Source organism: Thalassophryne amazonica, chromosome 1 (assembly GCF_902500255.1).
Source record: "Thalassophryne amazonica chromosome 1, fThaAma1.1, whole genome shotgun sequence".
Lineage (NCBI taxonomy): Eukaryota > Metazoa > Chordata > Actinopteri > Batrachoidiformes > Batrachoididae > Thalassophryne > Thalassophryne amazonica.
In genome coordinates this window covers 53,231,327-53,251,101 of record NC_047103.1, presented here as the reverse complement: position 1 = coordinate 53,251,101, position 19,775 = coordinate 53,231,327, and the positions used below count along the sequence as shown (strand labels likewise).

General features: G+C 42.0%; 1 long non-coding RNA gene across 1 annotated transcript; it reads left to right on the top strand.

The window, feature by feature from the left end:
• The first annotated feature begins 3,296 nt into the window (after nucleotides 1–3,296).
• On the top strand, nucleotides 3,297–6,740 carry LOC117519428. The gene is made up of 3 exons (XR_004563286.1): nucleotides 3,297–3,306; nucleotides 5,015–5,018; nucleotides 6,615–6,740. It is a non-coding gene; the product is annotated as an uncharacterized LOC117519428 (long non-coding RNA).
• Nucleotides 6,741–19,775: the final 13,035 nt, after the last annotated feature.

Sequence of the window (19,775 nt, the reverse complement as noted above, 5' to 3'; positions counted from 1 at the left end):
TGTGTGTCGTCTGGCTTCATGGATAGATAAAGCTGGGTATCATCTGCGTAACAATGAAAATTTAAGCAATACCGTCTAATAATACTGCCTAAGGGAAGCATATATAAAGTGAATAAAATTGGTCCTAGCACAGAACCTTGTGGAACTCCATAAATAACTTTAGTCTGTGAAGAAGATTCCCCATTTACATGAACAAATTGTAATCTATTAGACAAATATGATTCAAACCACCGCAGCGCAGTGCCTTTAATACCTATGGCATGCTCTAATCTCTGTAATAAAATTTTATGGTCAACAGTATCAAAAGCAGCACTGAGGTCTAACAGAACAAGCACAGAGATGAGTCCACTGTCCGAGGCCATAAGAAGATCATTTGTAACCTTCACTAATGCTGTTTCTGTACTATGATGAATTCTAAAACCTGACTGAAACTCTTCAAATAGACCATTCCTCTGCAGATGATCAGTTAGCTGTTTTACAACTACCCTTTCAAGAATTTTTGAGAGAAAAGGAAGGTTGGAGATTGGCCTATAATTAGCTAAGATAGCTGGGTCAAGTGATGGCTTTTTAAGTAATGGTTTAATTACTGCCACCTTAAAAGCCTGTGGTACATAGCCAACTAACAAAGATAGATTGATCATATTTAAGATCGAAGCATTAAATAATGGTAGGGCTTCCTTGAGCAGCCTGGTAGGAATGGGGTCTAATAAACATGTTGATGGTTTGGATGAAGTAACTAATGAAAATAACTCAGACAGAACAATCAGAGAGAAAGAGTCTAACCAAATACCGGCATCACTGAAAGCATCCAAAGATAACGATACGTCTTTGGGATGGTTATGAGTAATTTTTTCTCTAATAGTTAAAATTTTGTTAGCAAAGAAAGTCATGAACTCATTACTAGTTAAAGTTAATGGAATACTCAGCTCAATAGAGCTCTGACTCTTTGTCAGCCTGGCTACAGTGCTGAAAAGAAACCTGGGGTTGTTCTTATTTTCTTCAATTAGTGATGAGTAGAAAGATGTCCTAGCTTTACGGAGGGCTTTTTTATAGAGCAACAGACTCTTTTTCCAGGCTAAGTGAAGATCTTCTAAATTAGTGAGACGCCATTTCCTCTCCAACTTACGGGTTATCTGCTTTAAGCTACGAGTTTGAGAGTTATACCATGGAGTCAGACACTTCTGATTTAAAGCTCTCTTTTTCAGAGGAGCTACAGCATCCAAAGCTGTCTTCAATGAGGATGTAAAACTATTGACGAGATACTCTATCTCCCTTACAGAGTTTAGGTAGCTACTCTGCACTGTGTTGTTATATGGCATTAGAGAACATAAAGAAGGAATCATATCCTTAAACCTAGTTACAGCGCTTTCTGAAAGACTTCTAGTGTAATGAAACTTATTCCCTACTGCTGGGTAGTCCATCAGAGTAAATGTAAATGTTATTAAAAAATGATCAGACAGAAGGGAGTTTTCAGGGAATACTGTTAAGTCTTCTATTTCCATACCATAAGTCAGAACAAGATCTAAGATATGATTAAAGTGGTGGGTGGACTCATTTACTTTTTGAGCAAAGCCAATAGAGTCTAATAATAGATTAAATGCAGTGTTGAGGCTGTCATTCTCAGCATCTGTGTGGATGTTAAAATCGCCCACTATAATTATCTTATCTGAGCTAAGCACTAAGTCAGACAAAAGGTCTGAAAATTCACAGAGAAACTCACAGTAACGACCAGGTGGACGATAGATAATAACAAATAAAACTGGTTTTTGGGACTTCCAATTTGGATGGACAAGACTAAGAGACAAGCTTTCAAATGAATTAAAGCTCTGTCTGGGTTTTTGATTAATTAATAAGCTGGAATGGAAGATTGCTGCTAATCCACCGCCCCGGCCCGTGCTACGAGCATTCTGACAGTTAGTGTGACTCGGGGGTGTTGACTCATTTAAACTAACATATTCATCCTGCTGTAACCAGGTTTCTGTTAGGCAGAATAAATATGTTGATCAATTATTATATCATTTACCAACAGGGACTTAGAAGAGAGAGACCTAATGTTTAATAGACCACATTTAACTGTTTTAGTCTGTGGTGCAGTTGAAGGTGCTATATTATTTTTTCTTTTTGAATTTTTATGCTTAAATAGATTTTTGCTGGTTATTGGTAGTCTGGGAGCAGGCACCGTCTCTACGGGGATGGGGTAATGAGGGGATGGCAGGGGGAGAGAAGCTGCAGAGAGGTGTGTAAGACTACAACTCTGCTTCCTGGTCCCAACCCTGGATAGTCACGGTTTGGAGGATTTAAGAAAATTAGCCAGATTTCTAGAAATGAGAGCTGCTCCATCCAAAGTGGGATGGATGCTGTCTCTCCTAACAAGACCAGGTTTTCCCCAGAAGCTTTGCCTATTATCTATGAAGCCCACCTCATTTTTTGGACACCACTCAGACAGCCAGCAATTCAAGGAGAACATGCGGCTAAACATGTCACTCCCGGTCTGATTGGGGAGGGGCCCAGAGAAAACTACAGAGTCCGACATTGTTTTTGCAAAGTTACACACTGATTTAATGTTAAGTTTAGTGACCTCCGATTGGCGTAACCGGGTGTCATTACTGCCGACGTGAATTACAATCTTACCAAATTTACGCTTAGCCTTAACCAGCAGTTTCAAATTTCCTTCAATGTCGCCTGCTCTGGCCCCCGGAAGACAATTGACTATGGTTGCTGGTGTCGCTAACTTCACATTTCTCAAAACAGAGTCGCCAATAACCAGAGTTTGATCCTCGGCGGGTGTGTCGTCGAGTGGGGAAAAACGGTTAGAAATGTGAACGGGTTGGCGGTGTACACGGGGCTTCTGTTTAGGGCTACGCTTCCTCCTCACAGTCACCCAGTCAGCCTGCTTTCCCGGCTGCTCGGGATCTGCCAGGGGGGAACTAACGGCGGCTAAGCTTCCTCATTTATGGTGTGTATTATGGCATCCATCGAGTTTGATTTTGGTCTCATCTGACCAGACTATATTCTATCAGTATTTCACAGGCTTGTCCAGATGTGCAGCAAACTTTAAACGAGCTTAAACATTTTTCTTCAGCAGTGGAGTCTTGCATGGTGAATGTGCATACAGGCTGTGGTGGTTGAGTGCATTACTTTGAAACAATTGTACCTGCTCATTCCAGGTCTTTCTGAGCTCTCCACAAGTGGTCCTTGGCTCTTGGACAACTCTCCTGAGAATTTTTTTTAAGTCCTCTGTCAGAAATCATGCGAGGAGCAGAGGTGTCAAGTAACGAAGTACAAATACTTCGTTACTGTACTTAAGTACACTTTTTAGGTATCTATACTTTACTCCATTACTTATTTTTCTGCCTACTTCTGACTTCTACTCATTACATTTTCACACAAGTATCTGTACTTTCTATTCCTTACATTTTTAAAACAAACAGCCTCGTTACTCTTGGCTTCAGTTTAATGTTTATATATATATATATATATATATATATATATATATATATATATATATATATATATATATATATATATATATATTTCATGTCATGTGCGCCTGTAATCAACTTTTCTGCAGCGCGGCTTTGCTTTGAACCGTGAACCAAGCAGTGGTTCGCAGATTGAAGCAATGCTTCGACCATTGCTTCGTTTATTCTTTCTTTCTTTCGCTTAATTTCCCCCCGCTAAAACCCTAAAGAGCATACTTCTATGAGTATTATTTACCTTTTCTATGTTAAATCGACCTGTTATGGTCTTCTGAAACAGTTGATAGATGTATTTTATAACTTAAAAACGGGAGCAACGCTAACGCGTTAGCATGTCTATGGCATTTTCAATGTTAAAAGTTAGCATTTAGCAACTGCAGCCGTCATCACGTTCGGGTGCATTTGTTTTCAAATTGTAATATTTCTTAAATTTATTTTTGTTTATATATTAATAATCTAATTATTATTATATACAATTCTAGAGAAAGAGGCAAAAAGAACCTGAATAGAAACACAACAGAAAATATAAAAGCAACTAACAATGAACATACATAAATTGTTGTGAAAGTGTAGTGACACGGACCCACAACAGGGGGCGCAAATGAATGGTCAATAGATGAGCCAAAAAGTAACAATTTAATGTTGTGAAGGTGCACAACGAATACACAGACAATCTCAGAATATGATTACAGTCAAATCACAAAGGTGACGTGTGGGCAGGCTCGAGGATAGAAGATGTCTGTCCTGAGAAGAGCCGGAACCACACGATTTCCGCCGCCGCCGAACCTGGTGAATACTGGAACCGCCAAGTCCCGAATTCTCAGGTGATCACCATCCCCGACTGTCGGATCTGGTACTGCTGGCGAAGAACAAAGACAGTCAAGTGTGGGTGTGTGTACACCCCGTAACAACAACGGTGGGAATGCCACCTCCACCTCTAACACACACTCGTGCAGCGTCTGTTAACCACTTATCTGACAGACGTAGGACGAAACAGTCGCGACCCATGCCGGTCCTCTGGTTGACAGCTGCAAAACAATACCTCCTGAAATCACAGAATACTGGCAGAGAAGATTACCTCCAAAGAAGTACGATATCTCGGCGATGAGGTGGAGATGACGTCTGGGTTTTATGGAGTGAGATGATGAAGAATGAGTGACAGCTGTCAGGAATTAATGAGTGACAGCTGTCACTCCCGGCTGTGTCCGTGGCGGCAGCGCCCTCTCGTGCCTGAAGCCCGCACTTCAGGCAGGGTGCCCTCTGGTGGTGGGCCAGCAGTACCTCCTCTTCTGGCGGCCCACCCAACATAAATAAATACATACGTACATAAATGTTTCCTGTGAACACCTAGTGACTCTTACTCCTCCATTTCATCCCTGTCTTATTTAAGTTTAATGACCGTTTGTTTCAGTCAAACCATATTTTCAGTTTGTTAATTTCTTCAGTGATTTCCTCCAGAACTATCTGCCAAACTAGAAAACTGCTGCATCCTAGTAAGAGCAGAATACTACTGGAATTAATTTGAATAAGGAAAGTTGTGTTTTTTTGTTGTTTTTTTCCTTCACTAAATGGATGCTGCACTCACTGCAGTTTATTGTCTGGAATAGTCCCAGATTGCATTTCAGAGCTTCTAGAATTGAAACATTTTCGTGCAGGTGGTGTTGGGGGGTAATTTGGGGTTTTGGGTCTTGGGCCACATGTAGAACGAATCAGTTTTTAAATTAAGCTTTCAATTCATATAGTGGCATCTTTTTTTTTTTAAAGGTTACTTTATACTTTTATACTTTAAGTAGGTTTTGGAGCACATACTTTTTCACTTTTACTTGAGTAAAGAGGTCAAGTTGATACTTCAACTTTTACCAGAGTGTTTTTAAACTGCAGTATCTATACTTCTACTTAAGTAACAAATGTGTGTACTTTTGACACCACTGGCGAGGAGCACCTGGTTATGCCCGGTTTATGGTAAAATGACGCTCTTTCCAGTTCCAGATTATGGCCCCAACAACGTTCACTGGAACATTCAGAAGATTAGAAAACCTATAACCAGTACCATCAGTATGTTTTGTAACAATAAGGTTGTGTCATGGTGACAGTAGGCGTGGCACAGAAGGTGGATGGACGTAAATGCAAAACTCAGAGACAGGCGTGAGAGTAAAAAGGCTTTATCTCTAAAAGACAGGCTGGAATTCAGTACACAGGTGGACAGTCAGAGATGGTGGTACAGGCAGGTGACAGGCTGAGGCGAGGTCAAAAACATGCGCTGATCAAAACACAACGAGGCAATGGTCATAGGCTGAGGCAAAGAGTAAGGTCAAAAGCAGAACACGGTCAAAACACGGCAGGGCATATCAGGGCAAGACAAAAAGGCTGGAACGAGGACTAGAAAGCACAATGAACTGGCAAAGACATGGGGGACAGTGAGGCTTAAATACCAAGCATGGCAATCAGGGTGTGAACAAGAGACAGGTACAGGTAAGGTTCAGGAAGGAGCGTGGTCAGACAAGACAGAGGTGAGACAGGAGTAGAGTGACAGGTGGGTGTGACTAACAGAAGCAGACTCAGCCTGACTGAAAATCAAACCCCAACCAAATGTGAAAAAGCTGAAATGCCTAACGCAAAGAGGAAGCAAATATCAAAGACGAAAAAACTACTGACATGAACAGAAAGTGATCAGCAAGAAAATAAAACTAGAGCCCAAATTGGAACGGGACTAAAGTGGCAAAAGTTTAACAAAAAATACAACTAATGACTACACAGAATAAAATAAACAGAGCATAAAACCAGTAACAAAAGTAATACACACAGAAAAGAGATTATCAGAACAAAACCAAAATGAGACTTAACAAGTGACTAAAATACAAATACCACATACATATAACCGTTGTTTGCTTTTACCCATCATGAGATGCTTCTTGTGTGACACCTTGGTACTAAGACAACTTTTTCCAGGCCATCAGTTGGAGCTGAACCAGCTTATATTAATTTGCACTGACAAGGGGCAGGATTGCTCTGTAACTACTGATAGATTTCAGCTGCTGTCTTGGCTTTCTTGCCTTTTTGCACCTCCCTGTCTTCAGGTGTTCAATACTTTTTCCCTGTCATTTCACATTATTACACATTTATACACATCTGTAGTTTGATTTCTTTGCATGTATGGATTACTTTGAGTTGTTACTGACATCTGGTGAAAATCTCATGTCAACAGCACCTTTGGAAATATATTTACTGAGAAAAATGGTGTCGTGTTTAATACTTATTTTATCCTCTGTACTTCACAAAACTGCCAGCTCTCCCCCTCCTCTGCATTTGTTTTAGATAGGAATGGGAATGTGCTCTGTTTTGGAGGCAGCGTCAAGTGGCCTGTCAAGGAACTGCAACTTTTTCTTCTTCCAGTAGGACTTCATCGGAGGCCGCTTCCCACTACTTGATCTTTGTGTGACATGGCCACACAGAGGGAGGGAAGGCCGCTCATTTCTGTTTATAGCAACAGGCACACAAATGGGTGTTTTTTCTGAGAGACATAAAAATAGGTTAATTTGGGGTTTGTCTCTTTAGCATCTATTACCTGTTTATTGTTCCAAATTTTACAAGCTGCTTATAAGACACCTGTGTTAATTTTATGAAAAGGTGTATTATTTGTTTCTGTGTTTTATCTGCCTGCACAGTCTCTTGGGGCTGTGACTGACACTGAAGAGCCTTGGTGACTAATCCTATCAGGAAGCAAATCATAACTGGAACTGGTGCACGTCTAGACCAAACACAACATAGCCACATCCTAATTACAGTACATGTAGTTGAGCTGTAAAATACACCACATTTTAGCTTCACTTAAATAACATCATTTTTAAATGTTTTTTGGCTAAACCAACATGACCACAAAGAATTCGCTTCATTCATATTAATTTCTCATTTATTTCTGTAACACTGCATGCAGTATAGACTATTTTTTTTCTTTGATAATCATGCTATTATCAGGTCTGCAGGCATCTGAATGTGTAATTTGCAAATATCAAACCACACAGAACCGTAGAGAGCTGCGATAGTTTAAATAACATGTAAAAAATATTTATGAGGCAGATTTTATGAGGTGGTCGAAGTTAAGACAGTCCAGCGTGTAACACTATAGTCTGGACGGGGAAGAAAGTGTCCGGCATCCAAAACCACACTGGAGAATTAAGCATGCATGGAATTTTATTTAGGGCCGCACAGCCCATTTAATATCCCAATCAATTATGTTTTCAGATGGAGTGATGGGCAGGCTGAGGGATCACAGCTTCTGGATAAAACAGTCGGGCCGCCGCGCCGGAATGCAGCAGCACAATGACCCCTAATGTTCTTTCCCACTTCCGAACAGCTGAAAGACAAAGTCTGACGTCCTGACTGGTTGTCTGTCTTTCTAACAGCAGAGCGCTGCTGTCTGTGTGGAAGAGAGCGGAGCTCTGTTCTCTGATTCCTTTTCCTGATGCTCAGAGGCCTGGACCCAGACACATCAGACCAGACCTGACCAGACATTTTGTGAAAGAAAAAGTGGGTGTTGTGGCTTGTCAGACAGCCACCTTGGCTGCTTGTATAAACAGAAGGGAGTAAAAAAAGAGCTGGACTGAAAGAAGCCTGATGCGATGGTCCTGTCATTCAGGATCATTAATTTTCTATGATTTGTATTCTTTGTACATCTGGTGGCGGGTTAGTCAGTACGTCATGTGCATACTTTTTGAAGTGTAGATTTTCCTGTGTATCATAGGGGTCATAGTGTACACCTTTCAGTAAGCAAACAGGTTACCAGGTGTATGTAGGCCCTGAGGGTCATTGGTTCCAGGGCTTATCCCGAGATTCTATAGAGTGACACGGATGAGAATCAACGACTCCCCTTAGATGGGATGCCATTCAGTCACAGGTTACTTCCTCGGCCAAGACCAGTACCCATCACAAGCTGAGTGGATTGAGACAATGCAGATTAAGTGGCAGGTACCATGTCTGGGAATCAAACCTAAGTCCACATATTGGTTGCCCAACTCGATATCCCAAAGTGCTATCTGTTCTTGTCACCAGGTACAGTAAGTGAATACATGGATAGATGAATCCATCCCATAGACCAGGTGGGCATCTGCATCATCCCCCCAATTCCATAGTTACCAAAAAAGCTAAAGTTAACAGGCTGAACTTGGTTTGATTGTTTGATTAATGCATATTTTTGCAGACTAGGCAGCTGTGATTATTACTGGTGATTTGGGTGTTGGTGTTAAAAACAACTGGAAGATAGCCCGAGTAACTTTGACACTATCACTAGCTAACATTAGATTAGATTAGGTAGAACTTGACTCTCTCAGGGAAATTGAGGTTCCAGCAGCATTGTATAGCAGCACACAGGGTAATAAGCAGTGTTGCCACAGTTACTTTGAAAAAGTAATCCAATTACTGATTACTGATTACTCCTTGAAAAAGTAACTTAGTTACTTTACTGATTACTCAATTGTAAAAGTAACTAAGTTAGATTACTAGTTACTTTTTTAGTTACTTTTCCCAGCTCCTGACAACAACCCTCTGCCACCTCAACATGACAATGATACCTGTTTTGCCAAAACTCACTTTATAGTCACCCTTTCTTGACTTCAATGAAAATAAATACTTGTTTTATAAAAAGTAAAATAAAGACCTCTTTCTTGACCTCATATTTAACTGTTGACAGCACTGTAACAGTAAAACTTGCAATTTCGAACCTACATTGTTTATAAATGTAACTATTAAATTCATTCTAGCATTTTTCTAACATTTAAATTCTCTCTAAATATTTTACTTGTCGAAATGAATATTATTTTAAGTAGTATTAGTAGTTGTAGTAAAAAAAGGCTTCAAAACTGGACCTTTAATCTAGGGGTGTTGTGGGGGGGCACATCCCTCCCCCACGCCCCCATTCCATCTGGATTCGCCCCTACTTTGGCGTTTGAGCACAAAGAATGGATAACATTTATTTATGCAGAAAATGTGACCAGATTTACAGGTAAGAAAGTTTTATTGTGTTTTCACATCATGTGGTCCTCAGAGAGTTTAGGTGCATTTGAGTGGAAAATAGTGTTAGTTGTTGACGCGTCGCGGAGGATCAGCTGTTTTAATGTGCAGATACGGAGCGGCTCAGCTCAGCTCTAAATAAAGGAGGAAAAAAGTATAAAAATGTCTTTGTAAAGCTCAGTGCAGGTGTGCTGATCACCGTGCTTTAAGAGACGACGAGTCGAGCAGCTGCAAAAAACCGTGGATGAAAAGCTCACAGCTCACTTAAAGTGTGCAGTTCAGTCGAACCCCGATCCCCTGCCCACAGACCAAGTTTAATGCTGCTATCGACCCACAATGAAAAATAATAGTAACGCACAGTGACATGGAGAAGTAACTTTAATCTGATTACTGATTTGGAAAGATTAACGCGTTAGATTACTCGTTACTAAAAAAAGTGGTTAGATTAGAGTAACGCGTTACTAAGTAACGCGTTACCGGCATCACTGGTAATAAGCACACAGAGCATCAAAAGTGAAAGTAAAAAAAAAAACAATTTGCAAATAGAAATAGAAATACACAAATATAAATACTAGACATACTGATCACTACTGGTTTACTGGCTACTACTACTGTTCCTCTCATTCCCGTCCTCTGTCTTCCTGTTACTCCTCCCCCTGAGTGAGGAGTTGTATAGTCTGATGGCCTGAGGGACAAAGGAGTTTTTCAGTCTGTTGGTTCTGCACTTGGGAAGGAGCATTCTGGGGTTGAAGAGGCTCCTCTGGTTGTTGATGACGGTGTGCAGAGGGTGACTGGCATTGTCCATAATGTCCATCGGTTTGTCCAGTGTTCTCTGCCACCGTCACCAGAGAGTCCAGCTTCATGCCAACCATGGAGCCAGCCTGGATGTGTCCTTCTTGCATGTGCTTCCCCCCAGCACACCACGGTGTAAAAGAGGAAAAAGAGCTGGCTACTATGGACTGGTAGAACATCCACAGGAGTTTTCTGCAGATGTTAAATGACCGCAGCCTCCTCAGAAAGTACAGCCTGCTCTGTCCTTCCCTGTACAGGTGGTTGGTGTGGGTTTGCTGTCAAGCCACAGCCCGAGGTACTTGTAGGAATCCACAGCCTCCATCTCAGCTCCCTCAATCAGAATTGGTTATGGTTTTGGTCTGGACTTCCCAAAGTCAATGACCAGCTCCTTTGAGCTGTAGATGGTTTGTGTGGCACCAGGCAGCAATCTCCTTCACTAGACTCCTGTACTCCTCCTCTCTGTCATCTCTGATGTATCCAACAATGGCTGTGTCATCTGCGAACTTCTGGATGTGACACAGCTCAGAGTTGTAGCAGACATCAGAGGTGTACAGGGTGAAGAGAAGAGGGGCCAGCACCGTGCCCTGGGGTGCTCCGGTGCTACTGATCACAGTGTCAGACATGGTGTCCCTCAACCTGACATACTGCGGCCTGTCAGTGAGGTAGCTGGAGATCCAAGTGACCAGGCAGGGGCCCACTCGCATCCTGTTCAATTTGTCCTGAAGCACAAGGGGCTGAATGGTGTTGAAGGCATTCAAGAAGTCCAGGAAGAGAATCCTCACTGTGCCATTTCCCTTAGCCACGTGTGAGAGGACTCAGTGTAGCAGGTAGAGGATGGCATCCTCCACACCAACACCTGCCCGATATCCAAACTGCAGACAGTCCTGGGTGTGTTGCACCTGGGTGAGGACGTCGAGGAAGAGCCACTACGACGTCTTCATCAGGTGTGAAGTGAGTACCACGCCATTCAGTTCGCTGGGCTGGTTCTTCTTAGCGGTTCTCCCAGTTCAGTCAGGTCTTCAGTAGTTGGGGACACACCTTGTCTGGGCTTGCAGCTTTCCTGGGATGAAGCTTCCTCAGCTGTCCTCTGATGTGGTCCACAGTGATGTAGGGAGAAGGTTGTGTTGAAGTTGCGGAGGAGGAGGGTGCTGCTGCTGTGATGTCTGGGGTGAGGTGTGCTGAGGGAATGAGAGATGTCTGCAGTGAGGGAGAGAGTGGGGGGCACGGACTGGTTGAACCTGGTTGACTGAAGGAGTTGTTAAGTTAATTTGTGTTATGGCCTGTGATGTTTTTCACACCTTCCCAGACCTCCTTCATGTTGTTTTATTTCAGCTTCTGCTCCACCTTTCTCCTGTAGCTGTCCTTTGCTTCCCTCAAGCATTGTTTCACCTCGTTCTGTGTTGGGCTGAAACGATTAGTTGAGTAACTCGAATAATTCAATTAGAAAAATGTTTTTATCTGATTATTCGATTAATTGATTAAATAATTGCTAGAATACTACATTTCAAAAATATTCTGTATCTGCAGCCCTACCACTGTGCTGCCTTCATCGCCTCCATGTCTCTGCTTATGAAGGCGGCCTTATTCTTGTTGAGGACAGCTTTGACTTCCTGCGTTACCCATGGTTTGTTGTTAGGGGAACAGTGGACAGTCTTGGTTGGGCAGACCACGTCTGCACAGAAGTTAAGATAATCTGTCATACAGTGTGTCAGCTCCTCTATATCCTCACCGTGCAGGTTGATCAGCTCATCCCAGACCGTGGTGTTGTAGCAGTCTCTCAGAGCACTTTCCAATTCAGAGGACCACCTCCTGACGGAGCGAGTGGCTACCAGCTGCCTTTGGACCGGGGGGGTGTACTGTGACTGTAGGTGGACCAGGTTGTGGTCAGACTTCCCTAGAGGGGGGAGAGGTGTGACTATGTATGCATGTCTCACATTAACATACAGTAAGACAGTTGTCCTGTTGTTCCTTGTTGGACAGTCCACAACCTGATGAAAAGCAGCCAAAGTAGAGTCCAAAGTCGCATGGTTAAAATCCCCAGAAACGATCAACAGTGCCTCAGGGGGCTTTCTCTGCAGCCTTGCTGTGAATTTTCTCACATGCAGTGGCTGTGTCCGCTCTCAGGCGCGGGGGAGGGGGTAAACACAGATGGCGATCACGTGACTCAGCTCCCTCGGTAGATAGTATGGCTGCAGGCTAACAGCTAGCAGCTTGAGGTCCAGGCAGCACAAGACTATCTTTACGGAGATGTGTCCTGGGTTACGCCAGTGGTTTTTAACATACATAAGGCCCCACCTTTGCTTTTCCACACGCTTTAGTGTCTCAGTCGGCTCTCACATCAGTTAATCCCAGCATGTCCACAGTTGCATCCGGTACGAGGTGGGTTAGCCATGTCTCCTTAAAGACAGCAACAAGCTGCTCTCACAGTAAATCCTCTGATTTTTCAGTGGGATAGTTCATTGATCTTGTTCGGCAGCGAGTTCACATTTCCCACGATCACAGAGGGAATCAATGGCTTGTAGTGCCTCCGGTTGTCTGCTAGCCTAGCCTTTAGCTTAGCCCCGATCTTGTAGCCCCTGGGTCTCCTCCTCAACTATGCCAGGATGGGGTGTTGTGTTCCAGCTTGTGTCCCTTTGTTTTCAGAGCCAGTAGTTCCTCTCTTGAATAAGTTAAAACTGTTGAGTCCACAGCAGCTAGCAACACCTATTAGAGGGACCTTCAACCCTGTAGAACACAAGCTGTCACTCAATGTGACCCAGCCTCAAATTATCACAACTTTATTGCCTGAGATAACTTTAACTGACAAGTAATATAAAATTCACCCTCATACAGTTATCATAAAAGGGGAAACTAGTTATAGACCAAAACTTTTTTTTTGGACCAGGCTGTAAACACTTTTACTACTGCCATAAATTTGAAGGTTTGAACATAGGGTTTTATGGAGATTGACTCACTTTTGGAGACAGCCTCAAGTGACCATTCAAGGAACTGCAAGATCTGGCACTTCAGCATTGCTTCAAATTTCAGTACCTGAAGTTGGCGCTTAGTCCACCCCCTCCACCCTGTGTGGATTAGAGAAGTCCCAAAATAAATTCAAACATGTGCACCCAATTGGGCACCGCAGTCTTGTTTGAGGGTGGGCACTAAAGGGGTAAAATATGACACATATGATGTCATTTCTCTGCTTCCGGGGGAAAAACATGGCATTTTCACTGAGATTTTGGGCAAATTACACATAAACAAAGTGAAAATGCAAATAAAAGTGACAATGCGGTGGGAAAGTGGACATGTTTTGCGGTTTGTTTATGACTCAGAGCACAAACACATTGAGGCGGTTTTGCAGGCGAGAGAATGCAGCTACTCTGGTACTTTTCGCTCAAGGCTGGGTAGGATTACTTTGAAAGAATACATGTGGATTACATGTATGTATGTACATACATTTGGATTACTTAATCCAAACTTAAAGTAATCTGATTACTTTTGGATTACATTTCAAAATAATCCTACCCAACCTTGTTTTCGCTACTGCTTCGGTGATTGTAGCAAAATTAAAACAGTACACCATTTTTCCATGTGAAGTTATGGTGTGTATATATTGCACAATGGGAGCAGCTGTCCCCATAAGTGGTTAAATCCCACAATATCACTCAGGATTCAAACGAGACTGCCGTGCCCTATTCTTGTGCTTTTTAGAGTCATAAATAATGTATGCTGTACAATCATTCCACCCTGGCAAAAGAACAGTTCTAGAACATCATTAAAAGCCCAATATTATCATGACATTCATGCTCATGATGAGTGTATATAAACGTTAGACCACAACTGCATGAATTTCATTAGACCCTTGAATTACAGCCCCAATTCCAATGATGTTGGGACGTTGTGTAAAATGTAAATAAAAACAGAATACAATGATTTGCAAATCCTCTTCAACCTACAGTAGTGTTCAGAATAATAGTAGTGCTGTGTGACTAAAAAGATTAATCCAGGTTTTGAGTATATTTCTTATTGTTACATGGGAAACAAGGTACCAGTAGATTCAATAGATTCTCACAAATCCAACAAGACCAAGCATTCATGATATGCACACTCTTAAGGCTATGAAATTGGGCTATTAGTTAAAAAAAAAAAAAAAAAAAATAGAAAAGGGGTGTTCACAATAATAGTAGTGTGGTATTTAGTCAGCGAGTTCGTCAATTTTGTGGAACAAACAGGTGTGAATCAGGTGTCCCCTATTTAAGGATGAAGCCAGCACCTGTTGAACATGCTTTTCTCTTTGAAAGCTTGAGGAAAATGGGACGTTCAAGACATTGTTCAGAAGAACAGCATAGTTTGAATAAAAAGTTGATTGGAGAGGGGAAAACTTATACGGAGGTGCAAAAAATTACAGGCTGTTCATCTACAATGATCTCCAATGCTTTAAAATGGACAAAAAAAAACCAGAGACGCGTGGAAGAAACGGAAAACAACCATCAAAATGGATAGAAGAATAACCAGAATGGCAAAGGCTCACCCATTGATCAGCTCCAGGATGATCAAAGACAGTGAAGATGTGAAGAATGTGAAGAAATCATGAAAAACTGTGGTTGTACAACTAAATACTAGTTTAGTGATTCACAGGATTGCTAAAAAAGCAGTTTGAACATAATAGTTTTGAGTTTGTAGCGTCAACAGCAGATGCTACTATTATTGTGAACACCCCCTATTCTACTTTGTTTTACTAATAGTCCAATTTCATAGCCTTAAGAGTGTGCATATCATGAATGCTTGGTCTTGTTGGATTTGTGAGAATCTACTGAATCTACTGGTACCTTGTTTCCCATGTAACAATAAGAAATATACTCAAAACCTGGATTAATCTTTTTTAGTCACATAGCACTACTATTATCTGAACACTACTGTATATTCAATTGAATACACCACAAAGACAAGATATTTAATGTTCAAATGGATAAAACCTTATTGTTTTTGTGCAAATATGTGCTCATTTTGAAATGGATGCCTGCAACACGTTTCAAAAAAGCTGGGACAGTGGTATGTTTACCACCTTGTTGCATCACCTTTCCTTCTAACAACACTCAATAAATGTTTGGGAACTGAGGACACTAATTGTGAATGTCATGATTGGGTATAAAAGGACCATCCCCAAAAGTCACAGCCGTTCACAAGCAAAGATGGGGTGAGGATCACCACTTTGTGAACAACTGCATGAAAAACACATTTTACACAACGTCCCAACTTCATTGGAATTGGGGTTGTAAAGCCAAGAAGCTACACTGCAAGGACATCATTATCATTTCATTTCAACTCCATTGTGATAGTGCACAAAAGTCAAAATTTTATACACACACACATTACATTCACAATTCTAAAATTATCAGATTTTAAATCAGTGTTACATGAAAGCCCAAAGATATTTTACTTTGAAAGGTAGATTAATTTTTTTTTTGTTCCTTTTTTCAAATGTGAGTCCTTTAACAACCCCTTCAAATGTAATTCTCTGTGGGCCTCATCCTCACTGATTTTATGTTAGTGCCATCTAAATCTAAAGAGCCATTATCTTCTGGTGGGCAATCCGTCGCCAGGACGTCCCAGCGACACGCCAGTCCCCCCTCACCATAAAACTGTACTGCAATAATAAACAACACTGTTGGTGATTTACGACCTTGCCCAGACAGTGATTTCATGCAGATTTCCACAGAAGGGGCCTCTGACGGTGCATCACAATTGAACTAATATTGTATTACATGCGTATCAAACTCCCCCCAAAAAACCTGATCTGCCACATCTTTTTTTTTTTTTCTTTTTTTACGAGCAGGAAGCCTATTAATAGGCCTGTGTTCTCCTTGTTCTGGTGCCTAGCATGTCTCAAGTTTGGGGAATTTGTCTCTGTAGTGAGCAGATGTCCGCACAATGAGACAATAATAGTCGAAGGGGAGTCACAGTCCAAAATGTTTCAACCATCGCCGGAGGAGTATCTGCTCCATCTAAGAGCAAGAACAACTTTCTATTAGCATGATTTCATCTGCCTTTCGTTATGCTTGGTTTGGCTAACGCTGTTTGTCTTGAGGCGGGACAGACAAAGCCACAGTCGTCTCTCCCTTCAGTGGTTTTATGATGAAGAAGCAGACTGTGCTAAACTTGGTTTACCCCTAGAAGTGAGTGAGAGTGACAAACCTGTTGTCATGCTGCGGCGGGCGACGCTGCTAAACTAGGCTGTTTGTTGACTGTTTGTTTATTCCTCAGTTACTGGGATTTGACGGGCAGAGTGGAGCGGGGACAGCTAGTAATCAGGAAACTGCCAATGTCAAGGATCTCAGCCGGGATGAGTCAAACCTGAGGGAGCAGGCATGCTGGTCCCACATGGATGAGGCGAGTCTAGACTGCGACCGAGTCACTCAAGCATAATGGTGCACAGTTTGAGTAACTGAGCTAAAAGAATAAAAACACATTCAGTTGTGGGTGTTAATGGACTTGTTTCGTGGGTTGTTCCCTGTAGAGATCAGGGCTGTACATGTACCCACATACACACATAAAATAAGATGACTGAATTTGCAGTGGGTCGTATTACAGTTTTCTGAAATTACACATTGGAAATTATTTATTTGCAATTTTGCAGTTATTTGTGGTGATAGCTGAAGTGCTGTTGACATGTGCTTTCAACAAAATTTCAGATTTAGTTCTGGGTAATACCATAATGCCATCCAAAGTCCCCGAGTGTTTAACTCAGTAATTTGCACATTCAAATTTTTCACCTTTTTTTGTCTTCAGAGTGCTCACAATTGTTAAATAAAGAAACAACAAAAATAGACATACAAAAATCATATACTTCCCATTCACAGAGGGCACAATTTTAAGTCGTCTGCCCGCTAGCATTTGCTTCGCTTATTTTTAAAGCAGTTCAGTTAGCTTTCTCTGAGATTTATATCCTGTTAGTTTCTATTCAGTTATTTTTACCTGAGGCCATCAAATATGGCCATCAGGTATTGCGAAGGCTTTTTGTCCGTCTGTCCAGCCATCCATCTGTCCGTCTGTCTGTGCTTAGCACAAGTCCAGTCTTATTACTGCCAGGGTCTTCAAATTCACATGGAACATTCTTGGGACACAGATATAGGACAAGTACAAAGATGGATAACCTGGACCTATTCTAAGAGGTATTTTAAGAGGTTAAAAAGTCACATTCTGCTCCTGTTTTTTATGGCATGATCTTGCGGATGTTAGCATGATGATACCGCGGATGTTAGTGTGGTGATGTCACTTCCTGATGTTGCTAGCTGCTAACTTTGCTTTGGTTTTGGCTTGAAATAACACCTTTCGCATATATTATACAAAAGCTAGCGAGAAATAAACACTTCTAAAACTGAAAATGCTGTTTTTGTAACATGACAGCACCTCTGGAGGAATTTATAAAACCTTTAGTGGCCATTAACTGCAAACTCTGTTTAGTTTGTGTGTAAATACCAGCAAGGAATAAACACTTCTAAAACTGAAAACACTGTTTTTGGAACCTAATAACACCTCTGGAGTGATTTGTAAGACATTTAGCAGCACACTAACATCTGCTAACTTAAAGCTAACTTCCTATGGAGTTAAATTTATCTCATTAATACCTGAAAATGCACAATGGGTGATCTACAAATATTCCTTGATTTGCACAACTTCCGCTCTTGTCAAAAGCTCATGTAAATGCACATGCAAAGTCTCTTCCTTCATCAGGGTGATGATCCTTTGACCGAAAGCTTGATCCTTTGAAAGTCCTTATATTAAAGACCCAAGTGTGCAGGTACTCCTTTTTTACTAGTTGGTTTTTGGTTATCTGGCACCTTGGCATTTTTTGGTGGTGAGTGCAGTGATTTGTTTTTTAGCAATGAGTGATGTAAATGGTAAATGGACTGCATCTATATAGCGCTTTTCCATCTCCATCAGACCCTCAAAGCGCTTTACAAATAATGCCTCACATTCATCCCGATGTGAGGATGCTGCCATACAAGGTGCTCACTACACACTAGGGGATTAAGGACCTTGCCCAAGGGCCCTTAGTGATTTTCCAGTCAGACTGGGATTTGAACCGAGGATCCTCTGGTCTCAAGCCCCAAGCTTTAACCACTAGACCATCACCTTCCCCTGATGTAAAAGCCCAGAAGACCAGTGGTTGGCTGCCAGAAGAGGAATAAAGGACACATCTCACTGGCATCCACTGTGAACTGAGCCTATTTGCTCTGAACACTTTATTTATTTCATTTATTTTCATTTATATAGCGCCAAATCACAACAAAGTTCCCTCGAGGCGCTTCACACAAGTAAGGTCTAACCTTACCAACCCCCAGAGCAAGCACACAGGTGACAGTGATAAGGAAAAACTCTCTTGAGGAAGAAACCTCAAGCAGACCAGACTCAAAGGGTCTGGTCTGGTCTGTAGCATGGCCCTCTGCTTGGGCCATGCTACAGTTTACAATTTACAAAACAAATATACAGGAAATTTTGCCGGTGCACAGGACGGGAGGGTTTGTCACTAATGAGTCCGAGCCCTGCCTCTTTATCCAGATATGTCCTCAAACTTTTTTATATTTCGTGGCTTTACACCTTTTTACCAAGCTGGCCAACATTTAAATGGTTTCCGTGCCACATTACAGTCAATTTAGTTGTACAGATTTGTGAATGTGGGTTGAATCCATTCATTTTCTATACCCACTTACTGCAATCAGGGGTCAGCGGGGAGGGGGCTATCTCAGCAGTCATAGGGCAAGAGGCAGGGTACACCCCTGGCAGGATGCCAGTCTATAGGACCACATACAGACAAACACATTCAGACTCGCACATATGGTCAATTTAAAGATTCCAATCCACCTAACCTGCATATCTTTGGAAGTGAGAAGGACCAAATGGGAAGAGACCCCAGGACCTTTTTGCTGTGAGGCAACAGTGCTAAACACCAAGCCTGTTGTTTGATTAGTTATTGAGTAATAAGTGAACAAAGGAGTGAGCACATAGAAAAACAGAAGCGTTTTAGCTGTTTGGTAGAGGTAAAAATAATATGAGGCCTGCCGAAGCTTTGAGAGCACAGACTCCCTGAGCAACGTCACACTTTGACCCGGTGCTGTGTTGTTATGGTTTAAGTCATTGTGAGAATGTGCGGTGTTGCTGGAGTCCGAGCTCTCTGGCTGCTCCACGCACCTGTGGTCAAAAGCACACATACTTTCTGGGCCCACCATGCCACTTCAAGTTATGGTGAGTGGCAGAGATTTATATGGCGAGCTAAGGACTCGTCAGCCCACCTCAGTGTGAGTGTGTATTAGTGCACACATGCATGACTTACTGCTGTGAGCTACCGGGTCCCTGAGGGTTTAGTTGGCTTGCTTGTGGCCCCTACCAGGACCTCCACGTTTGCTGTGCATGAGCACGCACAGGGGTTCACCACGTATAAGTGTGCCTGTGCAAGCATGTGCTCAGAAATGCAGTGTGTTTGCGTGTGTGGCAGGACCTCCCTCTAGGTGTTAA